Genomic DNA, 13,776 nt, shown 5'->3' on the forward strand with positions numbered 1-13,776 from the left:
CTTGTTCACTGTGTTTCAACTGGCTTTTAGTTTTCAGAAATGCAATTCTTTCTGCCCCAAAACTTTCAAACTGCTGTTCCCTATGCTGGAACATTCTCTCCCACTCAGCCTTCTGACCTAAGACCAGAAGCCACTTTTTCAAATAAGTCCTCCCAGATTTTCCAGATTAGTATGGCTGTCCTGTTATATACCTTATGTCGTTTGGCAACAAAATGTAAAAAAAAAAAAGAAAGCCCAAATCAACCAAACTAAAACAGGAGTCTTTTTAAATTTGTCCTTTATAGCTCTTATTTCTAATTTTAAATTGAATCCTGATGGGAAAGATTCGTGATGGGAAAGACTCATTATATTAACTAATAGTTGCAGAAAAATTTGTTTATAGCAATATAAGAGTTCTTAATATATATATATTCACTCCAAAAAAAGACCACTTTGCTTTAAGTTAGTTCTTGCTCCTCTCAGTACACTGTTACACTCACTTTGCATAACATTTTATCCTTCACAACACTTACCATAGGTACAAAAATAATACATGATAATTTTAAAAATTTAGAAATAAAAAGAATAACATCTACAATTCAATCCCTCTATCGTCTATTTAGTTTTTTTGCATTTACTAAAATGCAATTTCTTAGCCACAAAAATATTTGTTAATTCTTCACTGGCAACATGAGGCAGGAAAAAAATGGAAGGAACAAGCAGATAGGACTGTGGACCCAGGTGACAAACGTGAGACAGAAGGTATGCTGCAGAGTCAAAAGAGAGAGCGGAAGAACATAAATTCTTGTTTGGTCATTATGGGGGAAGATAGCAGGCTGAGATATTAAATGATTTTTGTTTGCCCACTTTTAAAGAAAATGTTAAGTAGATTCTCATTTGCTAAATGTCTTTGGAAACAGACAAGAGAAACAGATGAGAACTATTAGATCAAATCGTGGTTATTGTACAAGATGTTCTATACCTAACAGATAAACAAGACGTGGAAGAATTACTGGGACCAGATGGCAGTTCTTATGTCCTGTCATATGTACCATTTTCCTCTCCAAAATAGAGATGAAGCACAAAAACGTGTCTGGGTTTAGTTTAATTGCAAGTGGCTGGGGAAAAAATAAATAAGTCAATTTCTGAGGCTGCCATCTTGTACCACTATTGCATTTGGAAATAAAGACCCAATAGAAATGTCATCTCGTATCAAAACCTTCTATAACTTTCATAACCACAAAATTCAGTCCAAAAACAAAATAAAGTATTCCCACACAGAATCAATACTTAATTATATAATAATCAAAATAAGGTAAGTATTTGCAGTATATTTGCAATTAGATATAATGCCAATTTACAATATAAACACAGAGTAAATTTGTACTTTTTTTCTTCATTTTTAATATGAGATTATTCAATTCTAGTTCTGATATTTCCAGCCAGAAGGGATCTAGACAGCTGGTTGAGTGAGTCATTCCAAACATTCTGAGAAACAGCCTGAGATTCATTTGCTCTTTGCTTATGGGGATATATTAATGAATCTTCAATCTTGCTCTCACTGTCCCCAATGGCCATAATGCATTTGTAGAAAAATCAGGTTTACATAGCAGAAAGGCTTCTGTCAATAGTATTAAACCTGCTGTTATTTATCTTCCTAGTCTTGGAATATTGAAGGGAGGGACAAAGAAGAAAAAAAGTAAAGAAGGTTACACTTGATTAACAATAAAATATAGGATTCTCCTTCAGTTTTCTTTGTTTTTGTTTTCTCTTTGTAGTTGTTATTAACAACTGTGAGGTTGAATCCTAATGAGGAAGGCCATGATATCAGCCAACTGTTCTGGAAAGATGTGGTTATGATAATTGAAGTAATATGGACACACATATTCACTCTTAAAAAATGGCAACTGTTTCCTTTAACTTAATTATGTCTTCTCTTAAGAGATTGTATGCTGCCTTTTTGCTTTGGTATAGCTGGCTACTCTGAATCATTTCTTAATATTAAGATTATTATCTGAAATAACACTAGACAGCAGATGTCTTGATTGAAACATACAAACAAAAGATTGGGAGGCAGACAGAAGCAGGCCTTCTAAAGCAGATCATACCTTGCCCAGTGCTTAATCAAAAATAGCTACTGTTTTTGGCCTGTGAGTGATTTTATGATTTACTAGGGTTTGCGTTGTGAAACAGTAAACACTGCAAGATGAAAACTTGAGGGAGAAGAGCAGAAATAGTGAGTAAGCCTGGGAGGGTGAAAGCTCAAGAACAAGATTGGGAGAGTGCAGGAGAAGCTCTTACATTGTATTCTATCATATTGTTCTGTGAACTGTGCCCCCGAAGTTGTGCAATGCAGAAACTGCAGACAAGGGGATTTCCCTTGGGGTCTTCACCATTCTATTTATCAAGAGCCAAGGAGAGCAAACAGATTTGGTGAGGAGTCCAGAGACAGTAGCATCTTCTTTTCTCTTTTGTCTTTGGCTTGATGAAAGAACATGCTGAACTAGGGGTACACATATTGTGTGACCTAAGGGAAAAAGGGAGGAAAATCCAAGCTAAAAATCAATAGAGTCCCACCCTATCCAGATCACTCTTAGTGAAATTCGTAAACACTTTCCTTGGTAGGGCCATTTATTCTAATTACAATTAAATGCTGTTATGATGCTAAGAAAACGTTTCTTCCGGTAAATTTAAAGCCCCACTGCTTAATGTCTATTTTGGGGAAGTTACAGTGATAGTGCTGGGGTGGGAGAGAAATAGTGGAAAGACATAGAAACACTACATGTATCCACTCCACCTTGTGATTATGAACAAGCTTCTGAAGGCACAATGATCATACTACCTTCATTCCGTTTTATTTCTGCAAGTTCCCTTCTGTCTCTTCTATTTTATTCCCTCTGTCATTGCATTTTTTTTTTTTTTTTTTTAGACAGAGTCTCGCTCTGTCACCCAGCAGGCTGGAGTGCAGTGGCAGGATCTCGGCTCACTGCAAACTCTGCCTTCCAGGTTCACGCCATTCTCCTGCCTTAGCCTCCCCAGTAGCTGGGACTACAGGTGCCCGCCACCTCGCCCAGCGAGATTTTTGTATTTTTCAGTAGAGCTGGGGTTTCACCGTGTTAGCCAGGATGGTCTCGATCTCCTGACCTCGTGATCCGCCCGTCTCGGCCTCCCAAAGTGCTGGGATTACAGGCTTGAGCCACCGCGCCCGGCCTTTTTTTTTTTTTTTCCCTGTCCTTCTTTAAACAAAACAAAACAGGCTGTGTCTTGCTCTATTGCCTTGGCTAGAATGTAGTGGCATGATCATAGCTCACTGCAGCCTTGACCTCCAAGGCTTAAGTGGTCTTCTTGCTTCAGCCTCCCGAGGAGCTGGGATTATAGGTGTAAGCCACTGTGCCAGGCCTTGCTGTCCTTTTTGAATTGGGGCAAAATCATCTCACTTTTCCAGTCCTCAAATCTTCTTCCACAATGTTACCTTTGTTATTGTCCTAAAATGAAGGTTAGATAGCTACAGCCACCATCAAATACCTCAATGCCTCCACTCTGTTTATGGAAACAAGTGCAAATTACTTCACTATTGCAGTCAAGACTCCAATGACTGGTTTCCCTTTAGCATGCCTTTCCCAACAGCTCTCCATGACTGCCATGTTTTAAATACACTGAGTCATTTACCATTCTCCAAAATGCACATTGAAAATACTCTGCCGTGATGGTGTCAATCCTTCATTTAGGAATTCCCTTCTTCTTCCATCAAATAGCCAAAGCATCCCTCCATCACTCTTCTATCTTTGAAGCCTTCCTCATGCCAACAGCTGGAATTAAACGCTCTTTGCATGCCTCTTAAGAACACGATGACTTACATCTGGGTTGCAGCACTTTTCCATTCTTCATTGTATTGTTGTTTGTCATTGTATGTGAATCAATGTAACTAATTTAAAGTTTCTTGGAATAAGGTTCTTACCTTATTCTTGTCAGTATATCTACAATGTTTTTCATGTAATATTCCCATTGAATAGTAGGTAAAAGACCAGATAATTAGTTAGCAAGATAAAATTTACATATAAGTTTATTTCACAAAAACTAAATGCAATTGGACATAAGGATCACATATCTTCATGGAGGTAAAATTTCCTTCAAGTTGGGATCATCAATATTTAATATGGGATAAAAAATTTAAGTGAAATGAAAATCTTCCTAAGACGAACATTCAGGCTTTCACTAAAGATGATGGACTCTTAAGGGCTGTGGGAACCTATTCCAGGGTCCATGCTCATGCCACGTGAGCAGTCTTTTGGGGATGATGGCAGTAAATCGTGCAGAGGTTAAGAACATGGGCTCTGGGGCCTGACCTGAGTTTAAAGCCTGCAGTCATCCCTTCCTACCTTTGTGACATTTGGCATGTTGCTCAACCTCTCTCTGTGGACAATACTACTTACTTTAGGAATTATGGTAAAATACTATATGCATAAATTGCTTTCCATAGGGCTTGACACAGAATAAGAGTTGTCATTTATTCAATAGTTAGTGTTTTTATTTTTGTTTTTGTTTTGATCTGAGAATGATCACGCCAATCTCAGTAAATTTTTAAGGCTTTTAAATCCTGAATGCATCTTCATTTCAAAAAAGTATAATGACTGGAAACATATGATTTTACTTTATCCGTGGTAAGTTTGACCTAAGTACTTTTAAATAAAACAAATTTATCAACTCTACACGTGGAGGAAGAACAGAAATTCTAGTGCATAAGAAACAGTGGATTCAAGTCTGAATAGTTAAGAGACTTAAAAAGAGGAAATACATAAAAACACACATATGACTATTAAGAATAGACTTTTCAAGCAACATAACAGGAAGATAATTTGACTTGTTCACCAGTTATGTCAGAGAATAAAACATAGAATTGTACTGATTGGGCTCAGTTGTCAATTGCCTTTCCTTCTGACTCACCCGGCAAATTCCATATCAACAATCACTTCTTGAGTATCTGCACTGTGTTCAGAGCTTTAGGCACACACAAAAAAGGAGAATATTCCTACCGAAATCCTACCATCTATTAGAAACACATCTTTGACTTAAAAAAAAAAAAAAAGCACTCGTTTTTTCAATAAAGTTATCTTTACTCACAATTCACAAAGCTTTAAATAGAAAGCTTCCTCTCCACAAATATGGGATGAAGATTTGATACATAAATTCATTTTATATGTTTTGATGAAGAAGCAACTTAATTACACTTTCAAAGAAAAGAACTGCAAACACATGACTTCAGTAATTAGGGCTCAAATATTATGAGCCATTTAGAAATAATGCCGCCTTACATTTTCAATGACACTTAAGTAGTTTACTCATTTACATAATTTTTTACATCAATTTTTACATTTAGTCATCATGAATTCCCTGTAAAGCAAGTACATTTACCCTCATTTTATTGATGGGCGGGCTGCTGCTTAGAGATAAAGCCATAATATTTGCCAACAAATCACATTTATAACAATTATTTAAACAAGAGAGTCAGGAATGAAAACCTGGTCTGGTGCCTGTGAAGAGAATTCCAGATTTTGGAGTACCACCCCCTTGCCTACTGCTTCTAGTTCTGCATCTTAAAACCCAAAATAAAAATAAAGTTTTCCCTGGTAGGGGCTGATTATCCAGAGTTAGATTAGTAGCTATAATATTTCATATATTCTACTTGTAAGTTTTTCAATAACTCAGAATTTAATATGCTTACTACAACAAGCAAACTCAATATATTTTAAGTTTATGTGACATACAATGCCTTCTATCCCTCGGTAATATCTCAATATTATCTCAGTAGAAGGAATAACAAGTCAAGTTGAATCTGTTTTTTGTCAAAGGTTGGATGTTGCTTTTAATATTTTCTAATATTAGTATATTTATTCCACTCCTGTTTTTTAAACATGGAGTTAAAACACGAAACTAAGAGATTTTTGTCTTCTATGCTAGTTAATAGAAATGTCCAGTTAATAGAATGCTAAGTAAGCCTGGATTTGCCTTATTTGATTCACAACCATTTTTAGAAATATGGGGGTAAAATGATGACCTAAGCAAACTTCCTGGCAATACTGCATTCAAGTTATTCCTTCATGATCTCATTTTGCTTCTAACTTAGAAATCAAGAAAAGAAAAGAAACTTAGAGGCCATGTGGTCTACCCTTTTTTCATATTTGAGGAGAGTTATATGCAAAAAGGAAAAGCAATTTATTAAAGACCTAAGAACAAGTTATTCCAAATTCTTTTGAACTGTTTGAAGGTTGAGGATGGCCCTTTTATTCCAGCGTGTATTTCATATGCTGCACATATAATAGGGTGTGACAGTGGCAGAGGTCAACAATACTTTTAAATAGAGAGGGTAGGAAGTTCTCTTTCAGTAGCTGGCATCCTCGGATTAAATGCAACACTTCTTATCTGGCAGTGGTTTGACCTTATCAGTGCGTCTACTTTAAAGGATACGTTCCTTGCAGACAGTTTCAAAACATCCATCAAGGTCCAAACTTTGCATTGTATATAATTTATAGCCTTTTCATTGATTTATGTTTATGATTATTATCTTATTTAAAGGTTTGAAACTTTCGATTATGAAGTGGCTGGTTTTAATGTATTATCTTAACCACTTGATTTTGTAGTTTATTCCTCTAATTTTTCAATCAAACATATTTTACTATGTATTTCAGTCTTCATATATTTGGACAGGAGCACTAAAAGAAAACAAAACTCAGAATAAAATCTCTTTATTCTGATAAAAAAATTTGTTTGAAAAGAACAGTAGCCATTACCAATATGATGCTTACATTTCACTTTCTGTAAATTACACTTACCAAATTATCTCTGTTCACTATTGCAATATAAAAATAAAATTGATTTAAAGAGAAATGAAACATTTTATATTAGTCCTTCCTACTGGGTTGAGAAAAGGAGGTGGATACCTATAGCCATTATCAATAGTGGATACAAATACAAAACATGATTAGTTAAGGTCAGGATAGTGTAATCAGGAATTAGATATTTGCATACTTCGAAGACATTACTATATTGAAGTGAATTGGTTTGGTCAAAAAATACATAGACCACTAGGCTTCACTTTAAAAGTAATTATTTACTGTTTGAAAGCCAACACACATCAAAATAACATTTGGAATCTTAAACAGCCTTAATTTTTTAATATATGCAAAGTTTAGAGAATTTTTTATTAAATTGAAAGCAAAGGAAATGCTATGTCAAATGAATCTCTTTATAGTACTGTAGATAGGGAAATTATGTGAACACAGTCATGGAGCATTTCAATCAAAGGTTTAAATTTAATTCATTTCTATGTAGCATCCTTCAAATACTGTTTTCCAGTGAAATACAATGTAATGAGATAAACCTTTTATGAGCTTGAGTGAAACTTACTCAAGCATCAAGACAGAAGGGACTCAAGCCACTGGGTTCTGAGTTATAATCAACAATGTTGTCATTTCAAGCGGTAAGATGTAAATAAATTACTTGTACACAATTATAGCAGAGGAGAAAGTCAAGATTAATTACAGGAATTGGACAAATAGGGATAAGACTTTATTTGAAATTAAGTGAATAAACTAGATACACCCAAATTCAATTAGGTCTTAATTGGAAACATACTTAAAGGCATAAAAACAAAATAAATTAAAAGTTGCAGAACTAGTACACTGAAAATTTCAGAAAATTATGTAAAGTATGATTTTCCTTTGACTAGGAAGATCTAACAGTACCTAATTAATTGATTAATGGATGCATCCCTTGTCATTCCATCATGAAGTGCCTATTAGGTGCCAGCACTGTTTTGGCAAAGAGTGGGAGTCCAAAGCAGAGCCGTGAGCAAATGTCATGTCTTTATGAAGCTTACATTCTACTAAGGAAAACAAATAAATAATTCATGAGAAAAATTCAAATTCGTTTCACTATGATTAAAGAGACAAAATATGGCAGATATATTACTAACTGGCGGAAGAGACTCTGAAGAGAAGTTTTACCTAAGTTACGATAGTCAGTGATTTACACCTAATTAGTAATAAAAATAAAATCCTTAAGTTACTTTTGTGTATGCAGTGAAGAATTTAGAGACAGAGAAAAAGGGATAAATATCGTAAATGGAATATTCACGTTAGTAGGCAGACTGAGAGTACATGAAAATTCTATCAACGAAGGGTAAGAATGATTCCCCTGTTTTCATTGCACCCAAGAGTTCAGATGTGCTCAGAATGGAAGTGGACAGTATTATTGAATTGCAGAAAGAATCCATATGAGCTCCGATAAATCCTTACATATTCTTGCTGAGTAGACCTGCACAAGTTTTCTTCGCACTTCTCTTTATTTTTCACACAGAGCTTGGGTTTATAAGCTCTCTCAACAAAATTTCATTTGTACCTTTATGGGATATTGCTTCTTCTTCAACATGGATTTTGCATTTCTCCATTTTCCAGGGTAAATGGCACTTCCAACCCCCGAACTCTGACCAAAGTAGCCCATCACAGGGAGAAGAAAATGAATCGAGAAGATAATGATTGTGATTTCTCTAAGGACGTCTTCATTCCTGTGTTAGTGATCTTTTTAGGTTAAAACAGCACAGTTGGCTAGGAAAAAGTACAGGTAAGAAAATACGGAGTACATAAAATGAGGGCTTCAGCAACTGGGCCGGATTTCCACGTTTCCCCCTGAAAACAAATGTGAGCAGAGAGCACAAGCGATTATCATGAAAAGTCGTAGGGCTGTGCTTTTCTATTGGAAAGAATTGAAACGAGGACTACCTTTATTCACTCTCAGGTTTTCTCTGGGAAATCTGCCGCCAAGACTTCTGGCTCTTTTATAATTTTATGTTTTTGTTTCCATGATTGGATATTACCTGGAGGCAAGGAAGGCTCATAAGGAGAACTGGTGAGTCCTATACGGTAACATTCCCCTTGTGAGAGCAGAATCAAGGAATACTGGTATTTTAAAACAAAGACTAATAACAATAATGTAGCATGGCAATCCCAGCACTTTGGGAGGTTGAGGCAGGCGGATCATGAAGTCAGGAGATGGAGACCATCCTGGCTAACATGGTGAAACCCCGTCTCTACTGAAAGAAAAACAAGGAAAAAAAAAAAAATTAGCCGGGCGTGGTGGCGGGCGCCTGCAGTCCCAGCTACTCGGGAGGCTGAGGCAGGAGAATGGCGTGAACTCGGGAGGCGCAGCTTGCAGTGAGCCGAGATCACGCCACTGCACTCCAGCCTGGGCAACAGAGGGTGACTCCGTTTAAAAAAAAAAAAAAGTAGCATGGCAAATCTCAACATCTAATCATCTAATCTAATCTCAACATCTGCTAAATTAAAAACAAAAAGATCTGGCCTTTTGTGTGTCAGTAAACATGTAAGAACTCTGTTCTCAACTATGCTACTGGCGGCAGTGGCACAAAGACAGCATAGGGGAATGAGGAGTGACAGTCGAGTCTACTAAGGTTGAACTAAGGGAAAAGAGCTGAAGGTAAGAAAACAAGCTCTTGATTGAGGGATAAAGGTGAATCAAGAAAGCAAATTGGTTTTGTTTAGTTAAAAAGATTAATGAGATAAAGTCGGGAAGATCTTATAGTTTTATAAGTACATTAAGTAATTCTTATGTTAGAGATCAAAAAAGCAGTATAGCAGTACAAGCAAATGAGCCTGGCAAGCAGTCCTCTGGAGAAAAATATGAGCTGTGCGTATTGCAGTGGTGATAGAGGAATTTAAAAAGTGCATTCAGTCTCCCAGTATCGAATTGAGCTCACCAGGTACAGTTTGTACTGGCATTCCACTATTTGTCAGTATCTGTTAATGACATTCTAGAAAAGACACACTTTTTGTAACATTTTCCTGGCTAGAAAAAGTGTTTGAACCATTTTAATGACTATATTTTTGAAGCCACTGCTACAGTCAGAAAACTATCCATCAAGAGCAATGTAGCTAGGCTACAAAAATCTGTTTTGGGGATGTATTAAGCAATATACAGTTCCTCTTGGATATGTTTAAGATAATTAGATTTTTTTTCTCATTTATTTCCAACTAAGTCCTTATAATAAACTATGTAGCTGCTACTGATTCCATAATCTAAGCCAAATTCTTAATTGAAAAGTAATTAACTTGCCCTAAATGATACTTAAGCTTAAGGTCCCTACTTTAAGAGGTGGGTGTTGCCCTGTCCCTGTGGATCTTTTGAAACACATGTAGCCTTATTTGCTGGAAGAAATAAGGTATTTTTAAACTCCTCCCAGTGACTTTATTTTGCTTCTCTATCATGGCCACATCCATCCCATTTCTCTGAAACACAGAATCTAAGTGAAAAGGGTTTGTACCCCATGCACATTTCAGCTTCAAGGCCAGTGTCTTAGCATTCCACTCCCTTCTCCTAATGAGACTGCCACTCACAAATGCCTCTTATGTAGAAATTTGTGAGACACCATTTGGTTAAGTAACATTAGGAATGACAAGTTAAAATTCTGTTCAGAACCTCCTGCTCCAGGAATACATTTTGTGGTGATAAAATCATAGAGAATTTTATGGTCACACAAATGAAGACAAATACATGAAATAAATTTTACTTGCTACAAAGGTGTTATTTATGCTAAAGAAAAAGATTTCTTCAGTGTCTAACCCTCTTTACAACCTTCTTCTCTTTATATAACGTATGAATGTGTAGTGGGCTCATTTTAACTGCTTTTCAGAAACTGAGTATCACTTAGTAGTAAGAAAAAAATACAGTATCAATTCTACCAAAGAGAAAAACAGAAAATACAAGAAAAATAACTCAAGTGAAGAGCTGAAGGAATGGGAGGTATTTCTGTCTCTCTATAATCTTGCTTGCTTCCTTCCCACCAAGGCAACTGAAGAAACCTGCCAGAGATTTCACTGCAAAGGGAAATTTTCAAGATGAGGAGCCACTTCAAATTGACATGAGACTGTTTCATCTGTCAGTCAAGGTATGAGGTGAACAGTGAAATAGCAACAATGTCACTGAAATTATATTCCTTTGCTCCAAGAACATAAATATTTTATTTTTCTTAAATTATTTTCTTATATAGATACCTTCCTAGGGATATAATTGTACATTTTCCTAGTTACTCCCAGGTCACAATAAATATCCAAATCTTCCATGATTCATTGACAAGCTCTTTCCTAATTCAAAAGAAAAGTACTGCAGTTAAAGATGACAGTTTGTATCACATGCAGTGAGCAAGTGCAACAACTTTTTAACTATCTCTGGGTGATGTGACAGAAGGAATGTTTGTAGTAAAGGAAAGAGGAAAAGCTTCCATTTTAAACCTGATGAACTTTATATTGTATGAAGCTGATTCAGGGTCACTCGGGCTTCTCGTAGCTGAGATTAAAACCGCGCTTTATTACACATATGTGAAGAAATGAAGAAGAGTGTGTACAAATGTTTGTTGACTCTATAACAATATTATGACTCAGGAAAAGGAAAAATCTATATGCAAAAAGGAACTCAAAGCTAGAGAAAAGTGAAATATTTATCATAACAATATTGAAGGCACAAGGTAATTTCACATATGCCCATGAACGAGCTGCTTCAAAGAGTGTATCTAAACCATGCATCAGAAGATGACAGAGGGATTGAAAGAAATAAAATCTATAAAAGCATTAAAGATAGCATAATCAACCAAAAGATTTACTTCCTTTGATTTTTTTCCCTGAGATAGGAAAAGATCATCATCATGCTTGCCATTTCTTGAACACTTCTTATATGCAAAGCAGTGTGCTAGTGAACACCATTTATCACTCTCTACAAAGGAAATAAGACACCTTTTTCCCGGCTTTCACAGACTAGCTTTAGTAGGGTTGTCAGGACAAAGTCAAAGTCATCATAGGAAATATTTAAGTGAAGTAAGTCAATATATGGTTGATTCCTGTGCATTTGTGTGAAATGGGATGAAGTTTGCCCATCCATATTGCCTCTAGAGGTGACAATTATGCCTGCCTCATCCACAAAAAAGGAAACAAAACACAGTCTCATAAATCTATTAATTAAATATATGTTTTATGATATCTGCTGTGTATTTAACTTGTGTAAAACCTATTCCAGTCTTCAAAACTTTATATCCAATTGAGAAGAAAAACTCAAAGATCAATTAAATGGCAAACCAAAACAAGTAGGTACCTACTCAATGTTGAAAGGAGTTTAGTGCTATTGGCTTTGAGAGGGAGGCTCTATCTTTGGGGGTGTGGGTAAAAGTCAAAGTAAGATTATAGTACTCTCTCATCCACTGGGTGCTTTTAACATCTACTCTTTGGAAGATTTTGAGCTTTATGGGGTACAGATTGGCTTTTATTATAATGAGAACCCTTTCCAAAAAAGAATGAAATATTTGTTATACTATTACAGTATTAAAGCTATGAGGCAGTTTCACATATGCCCAGGGACAAGCTGCTTCAAAGTGGGAAAAAAGAAACAGGAGTGGATGACAATATTTGTTGTCAACAAAGAGACAAGGACGATTTAGTAAAGAATACATAATAATGGGGTTCTTCTATGTACTTAGAACCTATGCTATCGCTCCTCAAGATGACCCTTCTCACTGGCCATCATGGTCTCTTCCATATTCCCCCATGTGTTTTCACCATCATGTTTTTACTCCTATGGCTACTTTCCCACCTTAAATCACGGTAGTTCACCATTTTTCCTTGGGGACTTTCTGTAAGAAACTTGAATGTGTCCATTTTTCCTTAATACTGCATCTTCCATTAGCAATTTCTGCTGCAATATATTACCCTTGAATTACTTTAATTGTTCTAGTTTCTTTTCTCCAAACATATTGCGATTAGTGAAGGATAGAGAACAAGTCTACCTCATGGTATCCCCACAAAACTTGATTCAGTGCTAGTACACAAAGGAAACATATAAACTGATTGAATAGATGATAACTGAACAGAAATTGGCAAAACAAATGTTTGCCCCGAATTCCTTCAAGATTACTAAAACTGTAATATATCATACATAGTTGTATCTTTGCCAGAAATTCAAATTAAGATTGCAGCTGTTAAACTCTGAGCCACCTTTTGGGCTTTTTCCTAAACCATTGAAATTTCCATAGGGATCTATAGCAAAACAGAAAACTCAACCTCCATGCCTCGTTTTCAATCAGTATGAGCACTATATGGCTTTGCTGGAGGAACCCTATTCCTTTTTGGCTTTTTTATTTTTATGTGGGGGTTAATAATTTTAATATACACAGAAAGAATAGTTCAGCAAAGGGCAATGAAAAGGGTGGGAAAAGATGGCATTTTGATTATATGCCCAGAAGAGGAAACAAAGCAACGGAACATTTTTATTTCAATTGTTAATTCTCTGATAAGATTAAGAGTTTTTTAAACTGGATAGTGTAAAAAGATACAAAAGAACTTTCTTAGAATACAAGCTATTATGTCTGTGTGGTCTATAAGTGTCAATGATGAGTGTGTAAAGGTAAATAAGAGCATTACTGTCCTTAACTTGTAAAATTGATTGTGAACTTCATTACTAAACCCTGACTCTCGTATCATATTACTATTTGTGCTCATTTTTTCTTTTTTCTTTTTCCTTAACCTTTAGGCCATCTACCTCCCTTGCTAAATTTAAAATTACTTTTCTTAAAAGTCTCAATATTGTGAGGTGGTGGCCTATTATAAGCAAATGGAGAGGACAATCTAACAAAAGGAATGAGGTGCTTCAAGTTCATGGAGAAATACATGCAACGGCTCTTTGTAAAGTATCTATACAACACTCTGTACACACATTTACCATAAATGCAATCATAATGTC

This window comes from Piliocolobus tephrosceles, chromosome 2 (assembly GCF_002776525.5).
Source record: "Piliocolobus tephrosceles isolate RC106 chromosome 2, ASM277652v3, whole genome shotgun sequence".
Classification (NCBI taxonomy): domain Eukaryota; kingdom Metazoa; phylum Chordata; class Mammalia; order Primates; family Cercopithecidae; genus Piliocolobus; species Piliocolobus tephrosceles.